Source organism: Phodopus roborovskii, unplaced genomic scaffold (genome assembly GCF_943737965.1).
Source record: "Phodopus roborovskii unplaced genomic scaffold, PHOROB, whole genome shotgun sequence".
Taxonomy (NCBI): domain Eukaryota; kingdom Metazoa; phylum Chordata; class Mammalia; order Rodentia; family Cricetidae; genus Phodopus; species Phodopus roborovskii.
Window position 1 is genome coordinate 17,341,435 of NW_026125295.1, and position 6,487 is coordinate 17,347,921.

Sequence of the window (6,487 nt, forward strand, 5' to 3'; positions counted from 1 at the left end):
AGTGAATTATTTAGCTTGTTTGTGAGAAACAGTGTTGATTCTTTAGTGGAACCCAAAATGGCACACCCTAATGTGTAAAAGCAGGTAACTTAAGCAAACCTCCTCAGTCCTGGTCCTCCTGCCTTAGAGTTGAAAATAGGACCAGTGCTCTTTGTAATGAAAACATACAACAGTTGGGCAAGCTTTCCACCCGGTCGGCTTTTTTTTTAATGTTGAGGGAGGGTCTTCACTTTGCTCAGGCTGCCCTTGAATTTAAGACACAAGCAAGTCTTAAATTCACCATTTTCCTGCCTTAGATTCACATCACTGGGCTTACAGGACTGTGCCACCTGGCCCAGTAAATCTCAGTGGTGACTGGTATACTGCACAGACAAGTTTGGTGCACCAAGGTTTGCTTGCGGCTTCTGCCCCAGGCCAGCTGTCTGCTTTAAAAACCCTCCTGGCAGCCCTGATTAACCTGCCTGAGGAAGGGCACGTCTTCCGTGTTCTTGGTTTTAAAGGAGGCGTGGCTGTGAGGTTCCTGCTCGGTGGGAACCCTCCCCTTATTCAACATTTCCCAGAACTCCTGTGGCGGACTATATGGTCCCTGCTTCCCCACCCCGTTTCCTCGTGCCCCTGCATCATATTCCAGCCTGAATCGCCGTCCCTAGCTGCCTTCACTTGCTCCCACGGTAGAGACAGAAGGGACTGTGACAGGGACATTTGATGACTTTGTGCCGCTGACTCTAAAGCCAGAAGCGAGTCAGAGAAGCTAGAAACAGATACTATGGGTGGATTCTCCCTAGAGGCGTCTGGGAGTATAAAGCCCAGCTAACACTTTGCCTTTAGCCCACTTGAATGGAGCTGAAACTTCAGCCACCAGAGCTCTGAGAGAACACGGATCAACACTGACTCCCCGAAGGCTCAGACTTGCCTGGAGCTTCCATATAGATGCTAAGGAGCAAGCAAAAATATCACACACACACACACACACACACACACACACACACACACACACACACACAGAGGCACACAGGCACACAGGGCAGGGACAGGGGGATGGAAAACAAAATTGTTATAACTTATAGGGTAATTACTATATGTTGTGCACTCAATTGACATATCCAATTCTTTTTATTTTTGTTCATTTTTCTTATTTTACATATCAATCCCAGTTCCTTCTCTGTCTCTCCCTCCCTCTCTTCCACCCTCCCATGTCCCCCCAACCACCCTCCCAATCCCCCTCCCCCACTCCACATGTAGGGTGATGCCTTCCTGGAGAGGTCATCTAAATCTGTCATTTGGAGTAGGGACTATGCCCCCCTCCTATCTCTAGGTTAAGGGAGTATCCCTCCATGGGGAACATGCTCCCAAAGTCCTTTTGTGCACCAAGGATACATCCTGGTTCCACTGTCAGAGGTCCCTTAGACTGCCCAGGCCTTCTAACTGAGACCCGTGTTCAGGGGGTCTGGGTGGATCCAATGCTGGTTTCCCAGCTATCAGTCTGGGGGGTCCATGAGCTATCCCTTGTTCAGGTCAGCTGTCTCTGTGGGTTTCTGTAGCCTGGAACATATCCAATTCTTAACATGGAACTTAGTGAAGGGCAAACTATGGCTACCCTTAAAGTGCATATAAAAAGGAATCAAAGTGCAGACTGGTAAGCTAAGCTGCCCTGAAACCATTGCAGAGAGCTGGAACAAAACCATCCGAAGTCTTCCTAATTGCCTTACAATGAGAGAGGGATAGTCCTTTCAAAGCAGGAGCCCAATTTGCCCCAGAGTAAAACAAAATCCATCAAGTACTATATAATGAGTTTTACTTGTCATTTCTTTTCAAAGAAAGATGAGACCAGCCTGCACCCTATTTAATGAAAGCTTGGATGCAATTCATTTCCTTTTAGAGTATAATTGAGAGCCTTTTGATTTCACTTAAGGATCATTGTGACATGGCAACCTTCAAGAAAACATCAAATAGACATCCACACACTTCCTATCTTTCCCTCCACATGTGCAAGTATTAATTTTTCAGAGTGCAACCCAGGAAGCAGGTATGAGATGGCAGTGTGGCTGGGAGGGAAAGTTAAGTGAGCTCATGGGCATATTTCCAAGCTGGCCATCACATTGAAGCTTGTGTAAGGATGGTTTGATCTCAGAGTTGTCAAGATATAGGAGCTACTGCATCCCCGAGATTATCTGTCCTAAGGAGTAGAATGTGCCCCTCAACTACTGCATCTTTTTAACCTACCAGGGATCACATTCTTAAAGAAATGTAGTAACTATCCCTCCCTGGGAAGCCACCAACTCTTCACAGCTCCTCAGTTGGAGTGGGGGTGAAGGGTACTCCTGACCTTCTTCCTCTTTGTCTTATTTACTTTCCTATTGCTGTGATTAAAACACCAAGACAAAGGCAAATTATACAAGGAGGACCCTAAAAAAGAAATACATGGTCCCCCAAAGAAGGGAAAAGGGACAAGAACTCTTGAACAAATTGGGAGCACGGGGCAGGGGAGGGGGAAGGTGGGAAAAAGAGGAGAGGAGGGGAGGGGAGGAGAACAAGAGGGATCAGTAACACTGAGTCAGGGGAGGAAAGAGGAGAGCAAGAGAAGAGATACCTTAATAGAGGGAGCCAGTATAGGTTTAAAGAGAAAGCCGGCACTAGGAAAATGTACAGAGATCCATAAAGATGACCCAACGAAGAATACAGGCAGTAGTAGAGAAGCTGCCTTTGATGTCCTTCCTCTATAATGAGTTTGATGACTACCTTAATTGCCATCCTAGAGCCTTCATTCAGTAGATGATGGAAGCAGAAGCAGACACCCACAGCTAAGCACTGAGCCACACTCCTGGAATCCAGTTGTAGAGAGGGAGGATGCAAAAAAGTCAAGACCATGCTGGGGAAACCCACAGAAACAGCTGACCTGACCTAATGAGAGCACAGGGACCCCAGTCGTAAAGCTGGGGAGCCAGCATTGGACTGAACTAAGCCCTCTGAATATGGGTGCCAGTTAAAAGGCCTCGGCAGTCTATGGGACCTCTAACAGTGGAACCAGTATTTATCCCTAGTGTACAAATGGACTTTGAGAGTCCATTCTGTATGGAGGGATACTCTCTCAGCCCAGATACACAGAGGAGGGCCTAGGCCCTGCCCCAAATGATGTGACAGACTTTGATAATCCCCCATGGAAGGCCTCACTATCCTTGGGGAGTAGGTGGGGGGTGGGAGAGGGAAGGGGAGTGGATTGATATGTAAAATAAGATAGTTTCTGAAGTTCTGAAAAAAGCAATTAACTTTGGGCTCACTGCTTTAGAAAGTGAGTCTATGGCTATCCTGGCAGGGAGCATGGCAGCAGGCAGGCAGGCATGGTGCTGGAGTAGTAGCTGAGAGCTCACATCTTGATCCACAACACAAGACAGAGACAGGAAGCTAACTAGGAATGGCATGTCTTTTGAAACCTCAAAGCCCGCCCCCAGTGACACCCTTCCTCCACCAAGGCCACACCTCCTAATACTTCCCAGACAGTTCCACCAACTGGGGACCAAATATTCAAACACAGGTGCCTATGGGGGCCATTCTCATGCAAGCCATCATGACCCTTCATCCTAAGATGTTAACTGCCTTGATCTTGTGTCGACAACCACAGCTGCTAAGAGTTGGTGAGTGCAGAAGTATTGTCATGCCCAGTCCTTCCTGACATCTGGCTTTTGCAATCTTGCCTCATCCATGGTCCCTGTGCCTTGGCGAGGGTTATGAGACACATGTTTAATTTGTTTCTCTGTACCTCACTGTTACTTATTCTCTGCACTTGGGCCAGTTGTGAGTGTCTGTGTTAACCACCATCCACTCTACAAAGACATTAAATGTAACATGGCAGCCCAGATTGGGTCCTTGAACAGCAACGGAAAGCAAAAGAAGGAGGAGGAGGGAAGAGGAGGAGGTGGAGAAAGAAGGAGGAGGACAAAGTAGAAGAAGAGTAAATCTGAATAAATTTTATGGTGTTATTAATTAATAGGGTTTGCCATGTACCAATGTTTATTTCATAGCTTTTAAAAGAAAGCATGCTGGGGTTCTATAAGAGATTAACTAACATTAATGGGGAAGTAAGGTCTTCCTTATACTATCTTTAAAACTCTTTTTTTTTTTTTTTTTTTTTTTTTTTTTTTTTGCAGAATCAAGTTATTTTCATTTTAAAGAAAAGGAGTTGCAAAGGGTGTAACTAATAAGATTGACCCTACAGAAAAGGAAACATAAGGGACACGTGTGTGTGTGTGTGTGTGTGTGTGTGTGTGTGTGTAGGTGGTGGCAATATATGCAACTATGCTTGAATTGTGGTATTAGAAGGATTGCCTTACCAGGCAATCTGAGCCACAGGATTTACCTTACAGTAAATGTTTCTTTGATTGCAGAGATCTAGACAAGTGCTTACTGCATCCTAGTTGAGGATTTGCCAGCTGAAACAAAATAGTCACACACAGGGGGCACCTGGATTTGAACCAGGGACCTCTTGATCTGCAGTCAAATGCTCTACCACTGAGCTATACCCCCATGACAAGTACAAGCCTCATGTAAATATTTGTTCTTCTCTTTTGACCTACATCACACCTCGTAAACATTTCTCATGCCTGAGATTCCTCTAAGATTTGACTCATCCCTAATGATCTTCTCACCACACTGCCTCCTGCTGTTCCCAGAGTTCTTCCTGCACCTAAAGCTCAGGCAGGCCTGTCTAATTATCTTATCAGCTATGCTCACATCTCCAGTGAGATCAGGCAAGCAAAGGATCTGGACTGAGGCCTGTCCACACATGAGAACTCTGAAATTACAGGCAAATTTTGCATGTGTGCATGTACTGTACGCATTTTCATCAGATTTCCAGGTAGGGACATCACTTTTGTTTCATAGTTAATGCAAAGCAAAGAAGCCAAGAGCAAAGCAAAGAAAGACAGTTAGTTTGAAGTTCACAGCTCACCCCACATTCCTATTCCCTTGATTTCTAACCTAAGAACTCACAATCCTGTGCATGCCTAAGATTAAGCCAAAAGTCAGAGAAGCCCTCATCACTGTAACAAACTTGCCTGCCAGACACTGTAGGGCCAGCGACTGAACAGCAAAAAGCTGGGGCTGGGCCTCAAAGGCTTTCTGAGGCCCCAGATACCTACTTCCACCCTCCCCATTCTGATGCCCAAAGAGAACTTTGGATTTCAAAACCATTATGACCCAAATTAAGCTTCTGACCTCCCTGTCCTACGTCTCCACCTGGAACTGTTGTAACAACAGTTCAAATGCACTAGGCATTTGCAGCACACCCCACAGTGGACTGAGCATCTACCCACAGAAATCCCATAAAATAAACATTAGTGACAGCATGCTTGTTTGGCAGGTGGGAAATGGAGGCACAACATAGTTGAAGTATCTAGTCGAAGCTGCCAGAATTGGCAGGTTATGGAGCCAGGATTCTGGTGTAGGCTCGGGACTGAATGCTGGGCCTGCACATCTAGCCAGCTGACAAACTTCATCCCTGTCTTGCTTGGTGACATTGGCATCTAGGCCAAATATTTCAGGCAACTCTGGGTGGCACCTATCTCCAGTTAATCACTGAGTGCTGTTGATTTTACATTTGAGGTTGCCCAAGTCAATTGCCACCCTTTCCCTGTCCCAGCCTCACCTCCACCCACCTGTGTCCAAAGCCTATCAGAAAACCAAGTCTATTTACACACTCCCTGCAAATGCCTTCTCAATGAACTCAAAGTCTCCTGGATGCACTCACAAAGCTACTCACCCCAGTCTCTACTTGTCTCTTCAAGTTCTCACTCCCCTCATCACACTCTAAGCAGCTACCTGGCTCCAGCCTCTTCCAGTCCATTGCTGCAGCTTTTGCCTAGGACTGCCTGCCTACACCATCCTCCTTCACCACCTCCACCTCCATTCCACTCTCCATCCCTGGGATAATTCTTCTCTGAAACCAACTGGCCATAAGCTCCTCTCTGAAGCCTCCCTGGCCTCCTCCTCCTTTAGATGGAAGAAACTGGTGCCTCTTCTCTCTGCTAACCCAGACACAACCGGCACTGGTTATGCATCGCCTGCAATGGTTCATGCCCACCTTCCAATCAGGAGAGTCTCACTCATCTCTGGGTTCATGCCTTGTCCACTTCCCATGCATCGTAGATGCTCAGAATGTCATCAAAGTATTACCAAACTTAGGGTCACAGCCTCCGACCCAGCAAGTCAAGTTAGGCCACCCATCCACAATAAGCCAATTAAAAGAGCCAAATTAATAACGAAAAGCAGGAAGAGGAGATTTATTCAATGAGGACATTGGAAGAGGGACGGACGGACAGATGGACACGTACACACTATAATGAGAGAGAGCGCTAGAGAGACATTGTTCTTGTTTGGTACTGGGATGGAGCCTCACACATGCTGTACACATGCTTTCTCACTAAGCTACATCCCCAGGATTGTCTTTCTTGGCTTCTCCCATGGCAGAGTCACTAGATTTCTTGGATTTCCT

The 6,487-nt window shown here is 46.4% G+C and overlaps 1 non-coding gene across 1 annotated transcript; it reads right to left on the reverse strand.

Moving 5' to 3' along the window:
- Nucleotides 1-4,449: 4,449 nt before the first annotated feature.
- On the reverse strand, nt 4,450-4,521 carry Trnac-gca (transfer RNA cysteine (anticodon GCA)). Its single transcript has one exon. It is a non-coding gene; the product is annotated as a tRNA-Cys (tRNA).
- Nucleotides 4,522-6,487: the final 1,966 nt, after the last annotated feature.